Source organism: Calliopsis andreniformis, chromosome 3 (assembly GCF_051401765.1).
Source record: "Calliopsis andreniformis isolate RMS-2024a chromosome 3, iyCalAndr_principal, whole genome shotgun sequence".
In the NCBI taxonomy this organism is placed as follows: Eukaryota; Metazoa; Arthropoda; class Insecta; order Hymenoptera; family Andrenidae; genus Calliopsis; species Calliopsis andreniformis.
The window spans coordinates 26,578,415-26,602,466 of NC_135064.1; the positions used below are offsets into that span (position 1 = coordinate 26,578,415).

A 24,052-nucleotide genomic window follows, 5' to 3' on the forward strand; every position below is an offset into this window, starting at 1 on the left:
TACATATATCACACCTCTAGAAAAAGTCTCGAAAAGAGGAAAACGAAAATTTCCATTTGTAAACCTACTTAATACCAGCATTATAAACTATATGGTAACTAAAATTTCCACGTGAAACCTGTTCTAAAAAAATGTTGAATGCTAAGAAATCCACGTATTACAAGCCTGCCCACAGAATGAAATGAAAACTGAAAACATTTCATATGTGACAGTTTTCCAGCGAGGCTGCGATATTCCTTTATACCACAGCAGGTGTGTCAAAGAACTCTGTTCCTCGTTCCTTAACGCACCGAATGCTGGGACGATGTTCTAGTATCGACGTGGAACGGAATACTGGCAGGCACGTTAGTCGCAGAAAACAGCACGCGATTTTCCCGCTGCACTCGGTCGTCACGTACTTGAACGGATCTTGCCGCGGCGGAAAGTGCGTCCGTGACGAAGAGGCGCAACGACGGAAGCCGTGTGCATCGATCTCGAGGCTCGCAGCGGTACTTTAACAAGGAGCATTGTCGGCTCTGACTGCTGCTGCCTGGTTTACTCCCCCCTATCGGCGATGCCCTCCCCAGCCAATGGGACGTTTTCATCTGGGCTGCTTCGTTCTCGATTAATTTCCATTTATATTCGCGCGCCGTGCCGCGCAACGTGTTTACAAGAGGCGGTAATTGCGCGGCTGCATACAGATCTCGCACGATGGATCAGATTGAACATTCAGAAGGTTCCGCTTGCTGCCGATTCGTTGTTCTCTCGATGCATTCGTGGCGAGAGACTAGCCAAGGGGATATCACTCCCTTTCCTCGCTGTATTTCTTTTTGTGCGAGGTGTGAGGAAGGGTCGGAAATGTGGAGATGCGAGAGAATGGAAGATTTGGAAGCCGGAAAGCAATTTGTATTCCATTTGAGGCGTCCTCTGTTTCAGCCCTTTGCACTTGCGGTGATTTCAAGCTAGCGTGTTGGTCCATTTGTAATCCATTTTTCGTGATATATGATGTAGGGTTTTGTTTCAAATTTATAATTTGCGGAGTTCATTTAACCATAGCTTTTCAAATATTCAAAACTTTCAAATTTTTTAATTTTTCCAATCTTGAATTTTGAAATTTTTACATATTTAAATTTTCGCAGTTTTTATATTTTCAAATACTAAAATTTGTATTTTTAATACTTCGGATGAACTTTTATGTATTTTTTCCATTCCTGATTTTCAATTCCTGAAACTCTACAGTTGAGTTTTCAAAGCTCAATCTAGACGATTCCACGTCGACAAGTTAAGAGTTAAAAGTTGTAAATCCGCGAACGTGTTGTGACAACTATCGAAGGAAGTAAAGTATTCATATTTCAGTACCGCAAATTTTTCACCAGTTTTGTAGCATTTCTGACCGCATCTATTCATCAAACTTTCATTTCACGTCGCTATAAAAATAGGTGTCCTTTGAGACCTAAAACAATTTCTTTGAGTTACCATTGATACGCAAATCATTTTTTCTCTCGCTTACACCAGCAGTTTTTATATGATGACGTGTTGCATATTCCACAGTGGCCATGTTTTTCATTTCAGGTCGACGTTCTCTAATAAACCCGTATTTTTCTGTTTCATAATATCGACCTATTTCGATCCGTAAATAACATACAGCTTCCACGGGGACGTAAAATTCGCTCTGTCGTTTCGCGCGAAAGCTACGTAGACAGAGAAAAACCGGGAAAGTAAAAGGAAACCGAGGTTGCAGGTTCTTTGACCCGGCTGCCCTCGGCCAAGCATCGCGATGCCTTTGTAAGCGTCGTCCAGTCACGAGGACGCTTCAACGGACGACAGATACCGAGGATCGAGTCGTATTTTCTTTTGCTCTTATGATTTTTCTACCCCATTCTTTTTTTACACATTTCGCGGGGAGAGTTAAAACGAGGAACATTGCAAAAGAATGCTTCAGTTTGCTAGGAAAGGTTGGGAATGGTCGCGAAAGTGGGGCGAAATTCCCTGGAGTGTAGCATGAAAAATCTGGGCTCATGAAATTCAATTAGTTCTAGTATGCTGCGTTAATACTTTACTTTCAGATGATTTTGCGAAACAATGGTTCAGAGATCATAGAATTTATCTTACTCGAGTCTTCCTTTGACGTATATTGGGGAAAACTGATGACGCGATTCCGTTTGATCCCTATTCAAGTAACAACCATTCGCTTCAATATCAATTAGTTTTTGGATAAACACCCAGTCGTGACGTCTATACGTATATCGGTTCAGAGTTCTGATACGATTTACTCACATCTGAAACAAACGCGAATTCAAAGCCAGAACAATGGGTAATCAGATCGGGAGCAACTATCGAAACTTCTAACCGCAACTGGAGACCACAATCTATATGAAAGCATTCTACTGCAGTTAAAGTACGTCCCTACTGTTTGCAATTAATTGTCACGAGGCTATATACTGCAGAGACAGCGCATTGTATCGTGTCATCGAAGACAATTGCAGGAACCACTACAGGAAACCTCTTCACATTGTAGCGAAAAGAAATCAACTTAACAATAGCAAATTCTTTCTACCTTTTGAAAATAACCCCAATATACGATCACAGTTCAATATAAAATACCAAGTCTAAATGTGCACACAAGCAGAATTACAATTTTTCAGAAACTTCGCTGTGAAAGCCCCAATTCATTCTGCAGTGCGCTCGATATCAATATTTGCAAAGCGTAAATATCGTATCCATGGACAGCCATGAATATTTGATCTTTGTTACATATTCTTTCTTGTTTAATGAATTGCCATGGAAGCTCACGATTTGATGTATTCGATGGATCGGAAGAGCTTGAATTATATAGTGACGTACGAAGCCGTCGCCGCAGACCGCCAACATAGAATTGGAAAAAATACGAGCGCAAACAGCCAGTTCAGAATGACATTTAACCTTAGTCAAGGTTTTATCAGTGTCCTGTTTTAAGTGCACCCTGCGTCTCTGCGTATTTCCTTGGCCATCGTTGAATGCACCAGGGGGTTGCACGACGCTTCAGTCTTGCAGATAAGTTTCCTCGACGCGAGTCGCTTGACGTAATAACGTTTATACATCTGAAACGGGACAAGTTTGCATAAACGATGCCAGCAGAATAAAATTGAAACAAAACCATTTTGTAATGGCTATGCCAGGCGCACTCGAAGAAAATGGAATGCCTTCGGTTCATCGCTGAGAAGATATCACTCGAGGTCGTTGCGATGCCATTATTTTGAACTCTGTTTCCATTCCTTTACTTTGTTTGCTTTCGAGTAAACATCGTCAGAAGGAAAGAGAATTGGATAAGTAGAATTCAGTTCGGAGTTCTTTGACTCCGGAATTTTAGAAAATTAAGTTTCGAAAGTTTTGACTACTGTACGGTGTAATACTTACAGTATTATGGTATAAATAGTTTATAGGATTGTGAGCGATGTTAAGAGGAGTCTTGAATAGAGAATAAAAATAAAAGAGAAGTTCTGTTTCAATTGAAATCTTTGGGAACAAATGTCACTTCTGAGGCTTAGAATTGAGAATTTGGATCGCTGAACTAGACAATTCCAGCAGATTGAGATATCCAGGGGATCTATTCGCCCTAAATCTAGTACGCCAAATATATGGCAGCGGGGCGGAGCCTCTGTACTCCTCTCTAGAAATCTTCCATCAGGAAATTCCTGTTTCCCACAAATTCCATACTCAATCATCAAATAGTTTCGTTGCCCTAAAATTGAATAGTGGCCTCATTGCAAAACGGATTTTGTGAGCTGTTTAAAGCTTAATGATTCAATCCTGACATTCAATATATTCAGTTAATAGATGTAGTATTAACATCAAACGTGTTTTCATTGGGGTGCAAGATCAAAGCGTGTAAGAGGATGGACATTCCACTGAATGTACTTTATCAGAATAATTTCGAGTTCTTAGTCGAACAATCGAGTTAATTAAAAGTCGGCGCTTCGTTAGCTGGAGACGATGTTGCTCGTTCCACTGACTCGAACGAACCAGGTGAAGACTAAATGATAAAAGAGAATTATTTTAAGCAGCTTGCATTCGATGACCTCTCAACGTAAACTCGAAATGAAACTTGATCTACTAATTTGCAAGAGGAGTTAGTTATTCGAATGGTTATATCTACAACGTTGATTTATTAAATTTAATGACAAGAGAATTTCTGAAGAAACATAGGAGGTAAATGGAGAAAATAATATATATAAGAAAAAGGTTTAGAGGAAGTAGAAGCTGAGAAATAATAGAAGGCGAAATTGTGTGACAAAGAGGAGATTGTTAGATAAGGTAGATAAAAACAAGGAAGGGAGGATCTACTAAGCAGTAAAATGTAGCATATGCAACTAATTGGCTGACACTGCCCTGTTAATATCCACTGAATGAGACAAAGGGAATATTAAACATCTAATTTAAATTTCAAATGTAGAAAAAGAACAATGCATAAAACAACAGTTTCTCAAATGATAAAAAATAGAGTGAATTATACAAAGAAATAGTAGCTATTATTTAGAAGCGTAACACTAATTGAACATACTGCAATGCCACACCATGTTTTCATAATCATGTTTCCGCGAATCACGATCCCGTAATATGCATAGCTACACGATCATGATTCCAGCGATTGGCTCGTGTATGGTTGGACTGGTTTTCATTACGGTCAGGGTGGATTCACGCGATTTATTAGTTTAGTCAGAAGGGATTAAGACCTTGGCCAGAGTTTAGTTTACGACGCGGATTAGGCTTTAGGAGCGGATGGATTCCTGTTATGTTTATAAAGGACAGATTATGCGAGGAATTAGGGGAAACTTCGAATAATTAGCCCCGCAATATTTTAGCGTGGCAGCTCTGTCAAGTAGTCGTGTATCTGAAATGCAAAATCCGACGAGGAGGAAATTTAAACTTTCACATACTTCTCTCAGAAGAATAAATTCCACAGAGCATCCAGTTAAAGAGGCTTCATTTTCGAGAGTTCTACTAATGAATCTCGAGTTTACATTCACTAATGAAATACTTGATCAAACAGGAATCCATCTGAAGTTCACGAGAGAAAAATGGAAACGTAATAAATCCAACGCAGTGAGTATGAAGAAAATGTAATTGTACAGAATTCTACATTCGACGGAAATCTTCATAATAATATTACATTTTCTCATGTATTATATCTATTTAACATGGACTCCAGTTGTATTCCATTTTTAAGAAGAGAACAACGCTTTATTACGCACATTAGCGAGCTTCATTGTAACGAACATTTTGTAGATTCTAACAAATGTGTGGAAGCTCAAAGACACGGGGGTCATTAAAACGGGACAGAGGTTTCCTTTGCACCGAGGAATTTATAATATTACAGGAATGAGAATCAGCGAGATGCGCGACGAATGGAACATGTTTCGCAACGAAACTCGGCTACAGAAACTTCACCACGAAAACTTTCTGTCGGAGGTTAATTAAAATCGTCACTGCAACTATTCTATCGTGAGAAGAAACATCGCTTTTCCGTGTCGCTGTTAATTAATCTGGCCCGATAAAAGCCGTTGCTCTTCTTCAGTTGTTGTTCAATTTCTCAATGGAAAATCTGCTTTTGTATCGTCAATGCAAGAAATTAAATGCGCCTTGTGTAAAACGAGCCGAGTTTTTTTAAGTTCCGCGATTGTTTGAAACTTAAATCGTCGGGTTTCTGTTTTAAGAATAGAAAAAGCAGGAGGCGAACAACGTGTGAAGAAATTTAAAGATTCTAGGATTCTCCTTTCGTTCGTCTGGGATTCTTTTTCGTATGTTTTTCTAACATAATTATGCAGAAACGTTGGAAAGTTCATTCGCTGTTCTCGTCGAGACTGAGTAACTTTAGATTCTCTTCAGCATTTTGGATCGTGTGGAGAAGTTTCTACCATTGAAGGGGTCGATTGGTCTTTAAACAATTAAAATGCTCGATTCGTGTCTTCATTGGGCCCAGCCTCGAGGCAAGACACTCGTGTACACGTAAAAAGACGGTCAGAGATCCTGAGAATCGGAGGCTATTCATGGGAGAACTCATTCGCCGTGTAATTTTCAATTAGATCTCAATGTGACGCGGAAACCTGCCAATAAGGGGCGTAAACTTTTTTAATTAAAGGCCTGTCTGATGGAGTTTCAAATAAGTCGGTATTGGTGACGGTTGGCGGACCGGAAGCCGGGGCAGAAGCAAACCAGCGAAAAGAGAACGGGGGCGTGGAGTAGAAAGACTCTGGGCGATGACGATAGGGATAAATCGAAAGTAAACTGCGACAGGAGAAATTCCGAAATTTCGTGGCGTCATTGTTGTTTTACTTCGTAATTAAAGCGCACAAAAAGGGGGAAAGAGGCGAACGAGAGTGGGGATAATTAAAACTTTTGTTCGTGGCAGCGCCAATAGTCACCTATAAACAATTCTATATCGTAATTATTGGGAAGTCGAAATTGGGCCCGAATATTGTGCCTTTTGCGAAGTTCATCGATTCTCTGTGGTTTTACGCGTCAGCTGTACTTTGGAACAAAGAACGAACCGTTTATAGCTGCGCCAGTGGATCACAAAGCTGTTTCTGTGCACGACCCAAGTAAATAAGTGAATCGAATAGGCTTTTTAGGTTACCTTTACTTCAAGGGAATACCACCATGGTTTTTTTCGAATCTAAAATGAAATTACTGTCGTTCTTCTCATGCGAACACAGTTTTCCCTGCTCTTTATCTAAAAATGTTTTTTTCTAAGCCACATATTCTTTTTTGTTTTAATCTGTATATTCGCTTCGTTTGTTAAATAAAAAAGCGTAGACAAAAAGATTCTATTAATTAATGCTTTCTAAATAGTTCTCTTAAGTTAAAGTTTATTTTAACTGTGTGATGAAGAGTTCAGCTTACTAATATCGTAGACTGAAACGCAAGAAGCTAGGAATGAATAAGCGAGCTATAAATTAGGATTATATTATTAGTTCATAGGTTATACATTCAACTGTACTTCCACCAAAATTCTATTTTTTAAAACTATTTTTTCACTTCCTTTTAATTGCAGTTTCAACGAAGTAGAAATGAGCTACTAAGATGTTAAGTAATTGACATCAGTAATATGTATCTCAACTTTGTACGTTCACTGTTAATCACGAACATACATCTCTGACGTTATCAAAATCCAGATCATTTTGGCCCTTTCCAAAGCTCTAATTAATACCCCTCGAATGCATATGAAACACGTCACAGGCAGAAACTGCGAAGTGCTTCTCAGTAGCAAAACCTCAGTGGCCGTTTGAATATCTTAAACACAGTCTCTCTTTAATTCACTAACATCGCCGCAAATCGCTCGAGCCGTGCCCATCCCTGTCGAGGAAAACGTTCGCTCCATTTGCGTCGTTAGAGAGATGCGGGTTTCGGTTGAAATCTTATTCAGGAGGACTTGGAAATGTTCGTCCTTAAAGTTGACAGTCATTTCCGTTAGCGCTCGGGAAAAGTGCGCCGAGACTCGTTCCGCTCGGGTCATACTGCTGGATTCCCGACTTTCCTATTTACATTGCAATCACCGTTTGGACTGCTACAAGTTTCGTAGTTCGCGGCTATGCGCTTAATAGAGTTCGCTTAGAAACTACGGAACTTCGACTCATTTTTCGACTCTACCCTGGCCGAGGATGCATGTTCGATCATCTTCGATCGGAGGAAGATAGTTTTCGGAAAGTTTCGAAAACTGTATCGCGCAGAGGATTCCGTGTCCCCTCTTGCTTAATGGGATTTCGATCGAACTCTAATTATGAAATAATTTCACCGCAACCGAATTCTGCAGTCGAATGACCGACGATCGATCTTCATTCGTCATTTTCCCATTTTTAATAACACTACGGTTTAATCCATGACGAAATTTAATCGCGGACGAATCGATTCGTAACTGGTATCATCGTATTCACTGTCGGAATTCGTTGCCCCCCTATTCTCGTCGAAATTGAGATTTTCCATCCACTCTACGGAAAATATCATGAAAACGCGTAGCTGCGAACTGATTAAATCTCAGTTCGCCGTAGGTACTTCAACCAAACTGGAAATTTTGTTATCCCTTTATTTCCATTTCTCTCCTGCCCTTGCGCGCGCAAATTTTTCGACACGTTGATATAAATTACCTAGCGTGGACACCATGACAAATTCACGAGTGTTTCGCGCTGTATTTCTAACGAATCCCTCTCGTGTTCTTCTGTTCCAGGTTTCCCTTCAATTTTCCCTGTACGAGAGAATCCAAAGTCGTGTTTGTTTCTCTACAAGTGTTTGTGCTCCTCTTAATAGTTGAAAATTCGAATTGAAAAGCACACGGGATTAAATGAACCACGCGTTGCAAGTGCCAGCCTCGACGCTCGCCAGTGAAACGGATTTAAAAACACGAGCGATCGCTGGAATCGTACCGCCGAGATTCGATTTGCCGCTAGTATCATCGATATCGCTGTGGCTTCGTATCGTTTGACAATACGTGTAACCTGTCTTATTGCACTCGCGTTCTTCGCTACCCGCCGTGATTTGATTTCCAGCAACTCGATTCGCCCTGCCAGCCAAGGTGCGACTCTGCCGACCTCGACAACCGATACGAAACGTAGCGCTGCAATTTTTTTGCCTCGTAACCCATAGTTTGCTCCGTGTGTAACTTCGTTTCTCGTGGACTCTGCAACCTGGCTTTTGTTTCGAACTTCCTTTGCCGTTTTTTCTCTGCAGTAATTCTTTTACTGCATGGTTTTAACGAGATTCGAAAGCTGGTAGGGACATGCTACTTGGAAATTCAATTATTCAAGAATTTTATGGGTTTTGAAAGACCCTGGATGGCGCTTTGGTACTTGGGCTTTTCGAGAGCAGATATTTGAAGGGTAAAATTTCCTAGTTGTAGGGCGATTAGTTGCTTGACTGTTTGGTGTACATAGATAGATGAATACGTGAATTATGTATACAAGGTATGTATACTGGAAATTTAGATACAGATTTCCAGGAATCAGAATTCAGAAAATTGGAAGAAGTATATAAAAAGATTTAAAACATTTGCGAGTTAAATATTTGAAAACTTAGAGGGTTTAAAAATGAACAAGTGTTTAAAAGTAAGAAGGGTGTAAAAATTTGAAGTGACCCCATCAGGTATGCTAAAAGGTAAAGGAATACTGGGATACTCAAATATTGAAATATGTGAGTTCTCAGTTCAATATTCAAGAATTTGATATCGAAGCACTTTTCTATTCTTGATATTCCATACTCACAAGCAATGCATATTTACTACCAAGAACTCTAGAACTCTGTAACAGAGTGTTCCACCTCAATTTCAATTTAATTCAATATAACCACTTAAAACTGGTCAAGACATTTCCAACTGCTGAATAGACCGAATGGCAATGTGTCTGTGGAAGAGCTAGAATCTCGAGAAGAAAGGAAGCCGAAAAAGGAACCAAGGATAGTAACCGGTCGTCGTTATCCACGTCAAAAGAATCGCATTTGCCGTTTTACTTAACGTGCCATTCATCGAACGGAAATAGCAGAGTCGAAAGAAGCCTCGACCTCGTAATTTCTATTGCCGGCAGAAACGTGAATGCGTATCTCGTTATCGTCGCAAAGTATAACATTCGTGTCAACGTTTCATTAACTGACAGAGTTAAGCTTTGACCACGTCGGCGCAGCCATTTGAGGAACCATACAAAAGGAGAGGCGCACCTTCGTTTTATGCGTCTGTAAATTGCGGGCGTAAATGCAATCTCAGCCGGCTGAAGCAAGGTTGTTGGCGACAGCGGTGGCCTCAGACCCCCCGACGCGTACACGGAATAATGTTGCTAATTTAGAGAATGCCAGCCGCCCTGTGACGATAAATTCTTGCACGGCGATGTTGCAGATTGTTTTCTGCTCAGCGAATTACGATCTCCAACCGCTAACAGTCACGTTCTGCGGTGACTAATTGGTATTTGTCGCTGGTCAACATCTACTTAGGTGGTCTGCTGAAAATTATGCGCCTTTGTCATCGATTCAGATAAATCGAAACTCTCGATCTACCCGATTCCAAATATCAACAGCTCGACTTTTACGTACCATATCGTTTACGAATTAAATAAACATCAAAGAGTAAGATTCTAAGTAATCCAGAAGCTAACCATAAAATTCTACTTCTATTATTAAACTTCTCAAAGTGAAACGCTGGCATCTTTGAGAATAGTAGATTATCCCTTTACAGCTGAAAGTAAAACTGCTTTCAAAGTCACCACAAAGTAGAACAATCTACTTACACAGATGAGTGTTGGAAGTGCATCGTTTACGAAGTTCCATGGAGAGATCGTTTCTGAGGGAAGCAGAGATTTTAGTGACGACTATGAAAATCACGACATTGTACCGGCCATGCAGATTTCGCTGGACTAGTGATCAGAGGGATGGATGTGCAGGGAAGCGTTTTCCAGTTTAGAGATGCATCGTTGTAGCTTCTACGGTTTCTATGATAACGATGAAAACGCTAATGTTTGTAGATCAAACCACATGCATCGTTGCCAAAAAGTTTCGCAATACAGTTCTATAACATCAAAGTCGAACACGGATGTCACACACATTGCCTTGCCAAGATTCAGCGATTATTAGTCTTTCCAGGGCATCAAAGGGATCGACAAAGTTTTGCGCTGAATAGGCACATTTAATATCGGAACGCGTGCTCAGGTTTACTATAGGAAGAAGAAAATATTGCATCATTTTCGGTGAGAGTTCACTGAATTCCTCTGCTTAATCATATCCTAGCAGACGAATCATTACACAGAAAAGAAATCCAGTGAAAAGAAGTACTCCTTTCAGCTGGTATACCAATCTAAACATCTCGGTGCAGTTTGTAGACGTAAGAAATTGAATCTAGTGAAAGGAAGAAATAGAAATGAACACAAGGAAATATTTGTTCACGAAGGAAAACTCATAATGCTAGATAAAAACATATTTTTAAAGTTGCAAAATGTATAGAGAATACGTGAAGAACCAAGATACTTTATTTAATCCTAAAAATGAAGCAAATGCAATAGGGTTTTGATTCGTTGAAATTTTGAAACTAAAATGTTCTGAAATTAATTTAAAAAATTTTTTAATTTCATTAGACTGTTACGAAATTATTCAAGATTTAATTTCAGTTCTACTAAACTTCTATTATTGATGCATTAAATAATTGAAACCCTGAATAATGAAAAATGTAGATAATAAAAGACCAATTAATTAAGGTTCTACAGTTCGACACAAAATTGCCAATCTATAATTATATATAACAAAAGTTAATTATTTCTGCAGGATTTTATTTCCACCCTACTTCTTTGAACATTAAATATAATAGCCCACTCAATTAAATGTGAAACATTGACTGAAAATTGATAATTTACTCAATATGAAACTCTTTCCACAGAATAGTACTAAATAAAGTCCCTCTATTGAATCTTCCATCTTTCGACTCCATCAAATGCAAAGGAATTTCCTTAATAGAATTCTCTTAGCCATTCAGAACTTTAGAAGCTAGAAGCTGCGTCCCTTCGGCGATCTAAATATCACAAGAGCGTTCTCGGACCTCAGATTCGCGTCAGTGAGCAGATCCTCCAGCTCCGTAATCTCCTCCACGATAGAAACGAGAAATAGGAAGGAACTCGATCCAAAATCGGTCTAGTAATCTTTTTCACGAATTCGCCTGGGCAACCCGATTCCCATTCGTTCAACTTAACGCGTCCCAGGGTCGTGTCGTCGCAGCTGGCGCGCGTTTCGCAGCTATCCATGATTACCCAGGGATCCAGTGTCCAGGGAAGGGTGGATCTTTCAGGAAACCCTTCGAAATAGGTTGAACCGATGCAATCACCGGTTGGTATGGAAGTTAACCGACTCCGGGAAACTTAGTTGTCTACCGGAAGTACCTATTGCCTCGGGCCACGTATGTCCGACGAAGTTGCCTGACCGAAAGTTGCGGTTCTGGGGACAGACGGGGGCCAGTTGTTACCAAGACCCTCTTTGGATGAAGTGGCGGTCCAACGGTGCCGATCGAGGGACCCTCTGCAATCGGGATCACCTGTCGCAGTTCCTTTAGCTCGCCATAAACTAGATTCTGCTTGAACTACGATCAATGAGCTTGCCTGCTTCGACAGAGACTTTAAGATACGTCTAATCCACAAAGAACTAGGCAAGGACTACAAACTGGAAACGTATTCTAGTAGGGTGCTTTGGAATTGAAAGTGAAATAGTGGGAGCCTTGGAGCTTCCTTTGGAAGAAGGTTTAGGATATTTATTAACAGTAGCAGATACTCCTCTTTGGTCGGAGACTGTTATGTAGATCTGTCTTGGGATTTCGAGAATAAACATAGAATCTCTTTTGTAGCTAAAAATTTCAACGATTTTGAAGCTTAAAATTGAATTTAGTTTGAGGAAATCCAGGTTAAAAGCTAGATGTAGATTCTGATTAGATATTAATGCGTTGGAGTTATTGCGTTTGTATTATAAATGTTTGACAGCGAAGTTGGTACTGAAACAAGAGAGGACAGTTATTTACGAGTCTCTCGGATACTGTATACGGAAGTCCTTAAAACACTCGGTAAAACAGTTTCTACTATTACTTTTCAACAACCTCGATTCGCTTGGCTTTACGATTCCAGCCTTGTAAACCGTGCGCAGGTGGCGAGAGAAAATAAACGGAAAACCGAGATTCTATAAAATACAGAATTGAAAGCAGTACTTACGTTGATTGGTGAAGCAGGTTGTCAGCGATGTAACAAGCCCCTCAAGTCATACGAACGCTTCATTTTCGCACAGAATATTCACAAACGATCACTATTGTCACTGTATAGAAAGCACACTTGGTTCTAGTTCCACTTACACCTGAAAACGAAGAAGCAGCCACTTACTTCTACAAATAGAAACAGGTAAAATCCTCATCGGGGATGAAGAGCAAATTCTGGAACAAAAAAGCTAAGAAATAATTACTCGACAGTGATGTAAACATTTTACAATAAATATATAGAACTAGGACCTCATAATTACCATTAGTAGTAATAGCCGCTCACTAATTAGTAATCTTGATATCTTCGATATCTTCATTGGATAAAGGGGTAGGGAGGGTGAAGAGAGGCCTGACCCAGTGGGAGAGCTGGTCAGGATTCAGGAATGACCAGTGGGAGAGCTGGTCAGGGATGAGGGATGACCAGTGGGAGAGCTGGTTAGGGATGAGGGATGACCAGTGGGAGAGCTGGTTAGGGATGAGGGATGACCAGTGGGAGAGCTGGTCAAGGATGACCAGTGGGAGGACTGGTCAAGGATAAAGGAAGACCAGTGGGAAGAGCTGGTTAGGGATGAAGGATGACCAGTGGGAGGACTGGGTCCAGGTAGGTTTGAGTCACCCCCAGCCAACGACCAAAGGATCGGCGGAGCGATCCAACCTGGCCTAAGGCTGGAAGGCAACTGAGGAATCGACAGGTCGCGGGGTTATTTAATACCTGCTGGTCAACACACAAATTGGGGAGAAATGGTGGGAAACGTGATCCAACGATCAATTGATATTTCTAGTGCACTGATGACTGTAGTAATAATATATTATAATATTTAACTACTGTATACTTTGAATTGTGCAAAGAAATATTTTTACTGAAATTATTTAACATCACACACTGTTTCGATTATACTATGACATTTCATCATTGCTTTCTGATTTCTAATTAAACAATTACTATCTGTAATTAGTTTTTTCCCAATAATTTACATCACAGTTCATAAAATATTCGTGATATTGTTCCTCCTTTCGTCTACAGATATGGTATTCGTAAACACGTTCACAGCTACCAGAAACTTTTAGAATCGTCAAAGTATCGAGTTGGAGTAATCAAATTTCACAGTTATAGCACAGATTTATTTTGGAGCAGTCGCTATCCCGCGATTGGATTAAATCCGTCATATCAACATGCTCCATACAGGCGAGGCGAGAATAAATGGTCGATCGAGTTTCTGCTCGCGTGAATAAATTTCTGATGGCCAGGCCATCAGACTAATCTCTGTATTAGCAGATCCGCTTATCGGAATCAGGTGTCTAATTGTCGTTAAGAGCTAGCTCAGGTGCAAAATCGAAATATAGTATATGTAGCTTCTGGTTAATCTGTGGACCATATTCAATATACCCAGCACTGAACTGGATAGATGCTGGGCGCCGGCGAGATGGTTCCACCGGATCGTTCGCAAGCCGCAAAGCGCTGAATTTCGCGCAGACGAGGTTGGGAGTTGGTAATACAAGAGCGTTGGGAAGGAACATGTGATATCCTCGTTTTATAGGATTTCGCGGCGTCATAAGTCGTTGAATCGCGTGAACTCCCCGCATAACAGGTGGGTAACGCGCCACGTCTATTTCCCCTGGCGTTCTTTTTATGCGTGCTCGCGCTATAGAATTCTTTAGTGAATTCCCACCCGGGACCAGCAGTAGAAATCTAATAGAGTCACTACTCGATAAGATTCAATCGTTTGGGGAGTGGCTGAGTTTCCTTGGAAAACGTGTTTGAGAAAATAAGCATTCCTTCCTTCCTCTCATACTTAGAAATGCAGCAGGTTACTCTCAGAGGCTAAATTGATCAACCTTAAGAAATACTGTCTAAATAAATAAAATTTGCCAGCTTTTAGTAGTAGTACTCAAAGTATACGTATTTAGAAGGAAAACGTGTCTTACCGTATTTTATTGCTAACGAAATTAATTTTCTTTACTTGTCCATGATAGTTATTTGGACAATACTCAACGACTAACAATTTTCGCAGGTATAACGAGCAACCAATCGCAGAGTGAACAAGAACGAAGCCAGAAACGCAATTTCTGCCGAATATTTTACACATTGTACATGTATATATATCACACAATGTGTTTCTCTTATTATTTATCCTATTCTGTGCCCCAATAATAACCTATCTGTCCATTTTTGTTTCAGGTACGTATCGAAAAATCACCGAGAGTCATTGCGACCGAATCTTGTGCGTGAGTACGTTATCGACAACATTTTCGATTCCTTTCGCCTCGATACGTTTTTCCGGCTGACCTAAACCGCATGGGATTAGTTCGCGGATATTGACAACAGCGACGATTCACGCGACCTTTTGCCATTTCCGGTCCCTTTATCACCCTTTCACCCCTTATCGACGTATTGTCTCCTTTTCTGTTCCCATTCGCAGCGGGATGACAATTAAGGCGAAGTACGTATCAGAACGTCAGAACGTCTGCGGAAGAAAGCTGCATTGTCGTCCTCTTCGCGTGAAAAGATCCATTCGCGACTCTTTTATCCAAATAAAAGTGGAGCGCAACTGTTATAAAGCTCGTCGCGAAGCTAATATCAGAGGAGATATTAGGCGTTTCACGGTGAAACGTTTCAAGACGCTGAGTCTCGACGAACGTCAAAATCGTGTGAAGCTCTGCAGGCAGTATTTGTGACGGAGATTCTGTATTTTATGGAGCACTGTGCGTCGAAAGGGGATTGCAGGATAGACGAAGTTTCGGAGTTAGAAAGGAACGAGAAATGTTTTATGTGAATGCTCGTGTCAAGATTTTCGTAATTCTCTGTACCCTTAGCTTTTGGAGAGGTATTCTAGTGTTTTAGTATTAGTTTAACTATTTCTAATTTGTAAATTACAAAATTAGACCTAGAGATTACCAAGAAGAGATACGACCATCTTCTTTCTGTCGGTCCATCTTTTCTTCTGCTAAATGAGAGTTTAACAATAGGCTGTAGCTAAATTATAAAGTTTCATAATGTAGATGGTGGTCGTAATTATGGAATCTCTTGTAATTCCTTACAAAAATGGTATTTTATCTTCACTCTAAAACACACAGTTTAAAACTTGCAATTTAACTCGTGCTGCATTTTGCCACCACACTAGAAATATTTTCCAGTTCTACATTTACAATGTTGATGCAAAGATAATAAGTCTTCTATTTTACTCTTACACCCCAGTATATCAAATTTCCTGGAAAATATGAGTCGTTATTCCGCATCTGGCACAAACAGCTAGCAGTAAAATAAACTCGTTATATCAACTCAAAGATTTAGAAATTACTGTGGTTACGACATAACTCAATTCTCTAATTGCAATCATTTCTCGAACCAGATTCAAAGTATCAACTCAACGTAGAATAGGGAACAGAGAGTCATGAGTATCCAGCAATGTTTGCGAGAGCATGCGTCACGTGAAACCGTGGAATTCTTGTTTGCCAGAGAAACGCGAGACAGCGTAACGAACCGACGTACGTGCCAGTGGCAGAAGAAAGTGCATAATAAATTTTCCAACGTACAGGCTGGCCCGTTGGCATCTTAGACCCTGCCAGCCCGCGGAAAATGAGATTTCGCCTCGGCGTCTTGAGCTTTCAAAATTCAAAGGGTTCCTCGCGAGTAACTGGACGAAAGAAGGCCGACGTGCACGTGCGCGCGAAACAGGGCCAAGAGAGCCGACAGGAGAAAATCAGTACTCGTTTAACCCGAGAAATGAACGCGGAAATGAACTTGTTCCCATTGCTGTCCATGTTTTCATTGCCGCTCTTGGTACGAAACGCTCCTCCTTAAGCTCTGTAGTCTTGCGTCTGTTTAGTGACGTGCTTTTCTACTGTCGGCTGAACAAAGTCTTTACCTGGAACGAGGTAACTTTATTGCTGGGGAAATATGGATTAACGCATGTGGTAATTGGAGTAATAAAATTAAAAAATTGAATAAAGAACGACTACATTTAAAAATTTTTATGTTTTAGATTCTTCTATAGGAAATGATAATTTTATATGCGCTAACTGAACCTGTGTCGGGAGACTGATAAATTTGGAATATGTGGGTACAGAAATTATGCCTTCAGTGTAATGGAGATGTCAAAACCAAGACAATTCAAAGAAGAGAAGGGACCATTCTATTCTGATATAATACCGCTTTTACTGCCAGTAAAGTTTTCCAACCAAGTCTATCGTACACTCTAGATCAACTGAGTTTATCTAGGGAAACCATAGTTGAAGTTCCAAGAGCCTTCTGGGGTGGTCGAATATCGTTGATAGGTCACGTAAGACTCGTTCGACGTGACGTATAAATAAACGTGCGAGAACGGTGAGGGATTATTGGACAGAGAAATGACAAGCGTGGTATAAGATGTCTCGCTTTCTACAAGGCGACAGGGCCGAATTGAAACCTGCCTCGAATTCGTATTTTTCGAAAATGGACGACCCTTGGCCCGCCACTGACTTTAACGTCAAGTGACAATGCGCTGGGGTCGCGCGTCGGACGTCGTGGCGTATTTTCTTGGAATGGTACAGATCGCCTTATGTTCCTTAACGTCGCCTCGAGACGATAAACAAGAACAAGAAGGAGGGGACGGGGAGTTTTTCCAGTCGAAGAAAAGGGGCCTCGATGTCGCCGCCAGTTCTCTTCGTAATTCATCTCACCACTTGCTCGAGCGGGGAGGAACTTTAAATAAAAAGACTCTTGGTTATTATCTTGGTGGTTGCGGAGCAGAACGATATAGGTCACATACATATTTTCATTTCCGAGCCAGTGGCGCCTGACGCTTAGAACACCGATTCTGTATCTTTAATTTATGTCTTAGGTTCTTATTCCAAAAGGGATACGTTTCTCTAATGTACTCTCTTTCTTCTGAATTCTGATCTTAAATAAAAATTTAATTCTCAATGGGAATATCGATGCGTTGCATGAATTTTTAAGGAAACTTCTCAACTCGTTTCCTTTTACATTTTTAAACGAGATGATGCCATAGTCGAATCGAGCATTTACTATATTTTCACGTTAATCTCCTTAACAGATTCCCGAGATCGCGTAAATTTTTTAAACTGTCCCTGGGAACGATGCAACGTCAGTAATTTGCCTCGAAGTTCGAGACGAGAGCGACAGTTAGATACAGAATGGTTAACAAAGCGGCAGAGAAATTTAATTTCAGTAGTACTAATTGAGTTGTACTCGCCAGTTGCATTGCATAGCATTGTAACTTTTACTACAGAGCATTGTGTTTATTTATTACAAGGGGCTCGAGTTTCGCTCGAAATTAAATCATAATTGTGAACGTGTTCGCATGAAGTTAGGCAAATTGTTTCCAAAAGGTCATTAGCACGATCAAACGTATGAATACCTCATGACTGCACGGTTAACGTAGAACGATGCACTTCGATCGGAGAAATCAGTTGCTACCACTTAATCGAACGCAAATATACAATTGCGGAAACTAATTTATTTCTTAGTCTCATAAAGTAAAAAATTCATAAAATCAGCTCAATATACTACACGAACAAATTAGAAATTCGAGTTCAAGTAACCATTATCCCGAAAACTGATCCACCTAGAGAACCTTAGGCACGCAGAAAATGTTTAATCCGTCTGTTCATTGTAATTGCATTTCATCCCTAAGAAACAGCGTTCCGGAGGATTAAATGTCGACGGTAAGAAATTCACGCCCTCGCAGGGTACAAATTATATCGCATTATCTTTTCATTTCTCGCGATGCATTGTCTCGTACTGAAGAAGTCCCCGACAAAATTACCGGAGAACTTTCGCCTCTGAGTTGAAATAATCCGACTGAACGCTCAACTCGCGCAAGAAAGTAAACGGTTCGGTCCGTCGTTAATTACTTAGAGGGGCTTTCGTCATAAATTACGCGAGCCCGCGCTTTCTTCCTCGGCCGAGGGGTGTCTTTAAAATGATATAACGGCGGGACGTCCGTGCCAGGCAACTTTGACAGAAGTACTGTGTCGAACGAGGGAGTACTTTGTTCCTTTCACTCGACGCAGATAATTTCTCTAATGAGTTCTATCATAATTGGGATCAGGGACGGCTTGTCGGCCCTCGCGATCGACAAGAGGCACGATCGCGACTTGAAAATTTCTATCTTGCCCAACTTCCTTCTCCTCTTCCCTCTACCAGACCGTGGCTCGTTCACAGAGCCTGCCTCCTTCCGCTATTTTCCGCGGAAGCTGCAATTTTCTTCCTCCAGTTAACCCTACGAAAAGTCGGTCTGTTGGGATCTTTAAAACGTTTGAAGATATTCAGTAGCGGGAAATCTTTGGGTGAAATTTGAGGGCACGCTTAGAGGGAAATAGACCAAGTTTAGTGATCGAAAGAAACCTTGGAGACAATGGTTTTAGAGAATAGGTTTTACTAGTATCGATCTAAGCTTGTTTCCAGCTGTTTGAGTAGCTGTAATTTAGTTCATTAATTCTGCTTTTCATACTTGAAGAAAATACAGTACGAGATAGTGTATAACTTCAGTAACAATGAGGGATCCTGAAAATGCATGTTATATGCCTTCCTTCATTTTTTAAACTTCCTTTTGTCGTAGAATAAATCTCCTTCTCCTTCAGGTTCGTTCATCTTCACCCTCCCAAGGCAGCTTAGAGGCGTTCGAGTAAATAGAGGGTAGGAGTACAGAGGTTATAGAGAATGGTTGGATGGTTCGGAATGGGTACATATTCGGGAGCAGGGAAATTTACAGTCCAAGTCTGGCCATATATTAGGCAAAGTTACTCCAAGTCGTAAACGTCGAAATATATCAATAGTCGACCGTTAGACGACGTTCCTATGCCGATGCTGGCGCGAAGAGGTGGAGCATGTGTGTGGCAGATGCGTTCATATGTGTTAAATATTCCACCTTCGACGCCTAGCCTCTGGTATAGTTATCGATGAAACCGTTTTAGTTAGCAGAACTGACCCCGTTTCGCGTTTCGATGGATCACCGTTGGCTTTAATATGCTCGACAGCTCGGCAATTAATAGGCACACCACTTAACCGTGATTTGTTTTTACTGTAATTTGTGCATGGATTTATTTTTACCAGCCACCCGTAATCGTATCTTGCCGCGAGCTGAAGTTTTTAAACATTAAGGTTTTATTCTGTGTGGTTCATGGTTATAGTCGAGTCAATGACGCGTCAAATTGTTCCGCGGAAGTTCTTTTCTTCGGCAGAAGCTTCATTCTTGATGATTGTAGTGTAAACTTCTTTACTACTCTTTACATATTTAGAGATTTTATATTACATTAGACACCTCGTAATAAATAAATCGTAATATTTATGAATTTTTGAACGACATTAATGTTACTAAAAATGGCATGAAGTACCAAATGCTTGACTTATACTACTGGACTGTTTTTAGTAATAAAAACAATCTAAAATAATAATAAGATGACTAATTGCATCGCTGAAAGAAAGCAATTAGATTAAGAGTACAATTAGAGGTGCAAAATTGAAGACAAAACGAATCCCAGACTGCCAAGCGCCTTGGTTAATGAACGTAAACGCAAGTTGAAAAAAACTGTGAAGCAGTATCGTACTTTTCTCGACAGAACGCGCAGAGGTGCCTATGCGTTCGTGAACCAGATTAATCGGAGTCGACTAGGAAGTTACCGCACTTGGGGAACCGGGGGCATGCTCGATCAAATCAGTTCTCTCCAACACGCTCGAGACCACTGCAAATCTTTGCCACAGGCCCTCAGTGCCGCTGAGCTGTAGGGGCTGCTGAAACTCTGCCGGTTAAACAAGCGGACGAGTTTGTTAGATTTGTTCGGCCGTATTGATTGAAAGCTCTGCCAATGAGGCAAAGCATTGCTGGCGCGGGTACGCTTTGCGATTATCAAATCCACGTTGCGTATCGAATATTTTTCCGATACTCATCCTCCCTCCTTGCTGGGTAAACAAGAAACTCATATAAATATGTGGTGGTTGCATTAAAGATGCAGCCATCCTGGAAGTCGCCTCGAGCGCGGCATAAACGTTTTACCTTCTTATGTGACCCAGTTTTTATTATTTTTTTTTTTTTTCTGTAAAAGGAATATCGAATGAAAAGTTCCTTTTAAATCATATTTGATGCATTAGTGTGATGCAGTTTGAAGCTTTGGTAATGGAACATATTATTATTCATTTTTCAGAATGCCTCAGGCGAGGTAAACATGTGAGAGCATAGTCATGTAATGAAGATAGGGGAATTACATTTGAGGTGAAATGAAATGCAAGATTGTGATGTTTTAAATGAATTATTCGGGATTTCAGAAAATATTTCAGTGGAGATATTAATAGTAGATAAAGGAAAGAGACCTCGAATTTCTGGTATGAATAATTGAGTCACGAAGTCCGCAAATTTATGCTTGAATGGATAAAAATTGAAAGTACGTTGAAGTTAAGTTTTATATCTCACTGAATCGACGTTATAAATGTCGGATCGGAAAGAAGAAATTTGGGTCGTGTAAGTTTCCTTTTCGACAATAGATGGTTCGGAAGTAGAATATTCCTGACTGTGAAATAAAATAATTTTCAGTGGCGAACCGGAAGCGAAGTGCCCGGTTCTATCTAGGGCATCATCCAAGTAGAACTGTACCCTACAAAGTTCGCGTATCTCACAAAGGAACTACCCTATCGCGCGAACGAAAATTTTTCACTCGATTAAGTCTTTCCCAGCCCTGATCGCGTTATTTAACAGTCCCTGTACGTCGAGCTTCGTTTAAAATACCCTCCCTAGTATCAGCGGCTGGCACGCGTCATAATATTGCCCTGGCGGAAATCGATTCGAACCGAAAGTCCCAGTACTACGGTCCTTCCCCTCGTTCATCTCGCTCAAGTGTCACGTGATGGGTATTAAACCGAATTTTTAGCGACAGCTAAAATCGGGAGCTAAATAAAATGAAAAATTCGGGCGACGGAAATACGGCGAAACGAAGGAGCTCGTAAAACTGTCGGGATGATAGCGTTTGTGATCCTGGGTCGTAAAGATTGGGACGTAGTTTGACAAGAAAATCGCGACGATGGGAGAACAGGCGTCAATATCACTGACCAGAGGGAAATAATCATATTGCTAGAAATATGAAGCAATTAAGTAGAAGTTCCTAGATTCTACGCGGCGCTCGATGGGCTGGTGACCTTATCTGAGTCGAACAGGCACCAATTATCGGCTTACCAGGAAGCACTGCTCGCAGTCTACCTGTAATTACGCGAGCTTACTGTGATTCGAGCCTAAGACGGAATCCTTCCATGTGTCTATGCCGCGTTGCGCCGACAGTGTTCTTAGAACGGAGTTTATCATACATCCGCGGCAGCTTCGTACAATCAGCAGTGCACCTTCCACTGATAGCCTTCTCTGAGCCTATCGTCGTTGAAGAAAATTGGAAAAGTTGGGTATAATCCCTGTTTGAGATGCCATATGTTCCCTCAGGATTTTGTGTCGGTGGGTATGAAGCAGATTTTCTTCAGAGGCCTTTTATTTTACTAGTGGTCTATGCCTCTGGAAAGTATAGAGAGCGAATGCAGGCTAAGTCGACGCAAATTGGTAGTTTAAATTTCGTTACTGTGGAAGAACATGTCTTTAGAGACACAACTCGAGCTTCGACCTAGGTTCAGGAACTTAGTTGGTCAAGGAACTGGGAATTCCCATGTGGATGGGCGATCGATGTTTCAGAAGCTACCTTGGGCAATGGGTCCTCGGCTAATGATCAATTATAGCGGTCGATATCAAATGATACCTTATGGCAAGTAACTTCTTCAGAACTTTATTTCATTTTGCAGATGCCTTGGTAAAGAAACTTCCAAGTAGAATACTGTAGACTAAATATCAAGTACCAGTGACAGTTTGACCGACTTCCTCGAGTCTCAAAAACATCTGAACCACCCTGTACCTTCGTTCCCGAGCGTACTTGATCGATGATTCGCGCAGCGACACGAATTAATCGTCAGGGCCGATCTCCAGCATTGTTTCCCGCCCTGAACCGATGAACAAAAATCCGTGGACCATTACAGTAATTGAAAGGGAAGACCTCGATGAGGCACGGCCGAACGGTTGCGCTCGAGTTCGCTCTCAATTACCTCGAGCGGGACCACTCACGAAATTAGATTTCCGTGAGTAACGTACAAATGTTGGTCGTGTCACGGCGCTTGCCACCCTTTCATGACGGCACGCCGTGTAACTGTGCTACCAGCAGGCAGAAGGTCACTTAATCTTTCAGCACGTTGCGCGGTCAACCTTAACTCGCCCTGGAGACTTTTCTTCGGGGCTGGCCGAGTTCATTAAAGGCGCAATTAAACTCGCGCGAGACTTCGCGGGAGCTGTGTCTTCAGAACAGCCGTGGCTGGTATGCCAGATGGCCTGTTTATCGATAACTGGTTACGTGAGACACCTGGGGATGAACTACTAGAGTCTAGGTCGAAAGGAAGCTTCTAGTGGTAAGACACTGGTAAGTTTTTCTTTAAGCGGGCAACGTGAGCTTTATTAGGACACACATTAATTCATGAAATAATATAGAGAAGATTCATGGTATTAGAAGTACATGGATATTATTTTTAAAAATTCAGATTAGCAGTGGAGGAATGGGAAGTAAGATTAATCAGTTTGGTTTGTTAGAGAATTACTGCTAAAGTGATTAGTTTCTATTCATACTTCAGCAAGAATTGAGTAATACTTGAAACATCTAATGTGTCAGAAAACAGGATGCACCTAAAGTGATTAATATCTCTTTAGCAATCAGTGTACAGAAATTCCCTATCTGATCCAATTTTATACTAAAACTATCCTTCAGAATGCACATGTTACCACTGAAATCGTAACTGCACCATAACTATACACCCTTAAACTTATATAGAAAGTCGAATCCATTGAACCTTGTACATTTAAAAGCGACGTCATTTTCTCCATATTCATGACTATCGCAGCTTTGAGCTTTGTTCGTCGGGCAAAGTTGCACCATAAAACCACTCCAGGAGTTGGCTTAGAATCTGGTCAAAGGCTGTAAGGCACGGGATAGTTCCTCCTCTGCGGTAGAAACGGGTCCGCAATTTAATCCTTTGTGAAGAGAGGTTTTGACACACCACGTGACACAGCATGCAAGGTGTAGGCCATCGTGACGACCTAACGGAATGGATAAGCGCCACTAACAGTGGTTGATGATTACGCGAAAGCGGTGTCTTCGCAGTGAGTTGATTTGCAAATTGAGGAGTTGCTTTAAGAGCAGCAAGCTATACGTTCAGTGTCAGTTGGATTTCACGGCTTTCCTCACGAGAGACATGGAAATCCATGTTCTGGAGACGTAGGATGTTGAGGTGACACGAGGGTGATAAAAGCATCAGCACATGGCTTCTGATGG

At 41.0% G+C, this 24,052-nt stretch overlaps 1 protein-coding gene and 1 long non-coding RNA gene across 2 annotated transcripts in view; both read left to right on the forward strand.

The window, feature by feature from the left end:
* The window catches only part of Rg (A kinase anchor protein rugose), a 305,329-nt gene that overhangs the window by 97,990 nt on the left and 183,287 nt on the right, over positions 1 to 24,052 (forward strand). The window lies entirely within an intron of this gene.
* Positions 16,175 to 16,813, forward strand: LOC143177521 (uncharacterized). The gene is made up of 2 exons (XR_013001582.1): positions 16,175 to 16,588; positions 16,696 to 16,813. It is a non-coding gene; the product is annotated as an uncharacterized LOC143177521 (long non-coding RNA).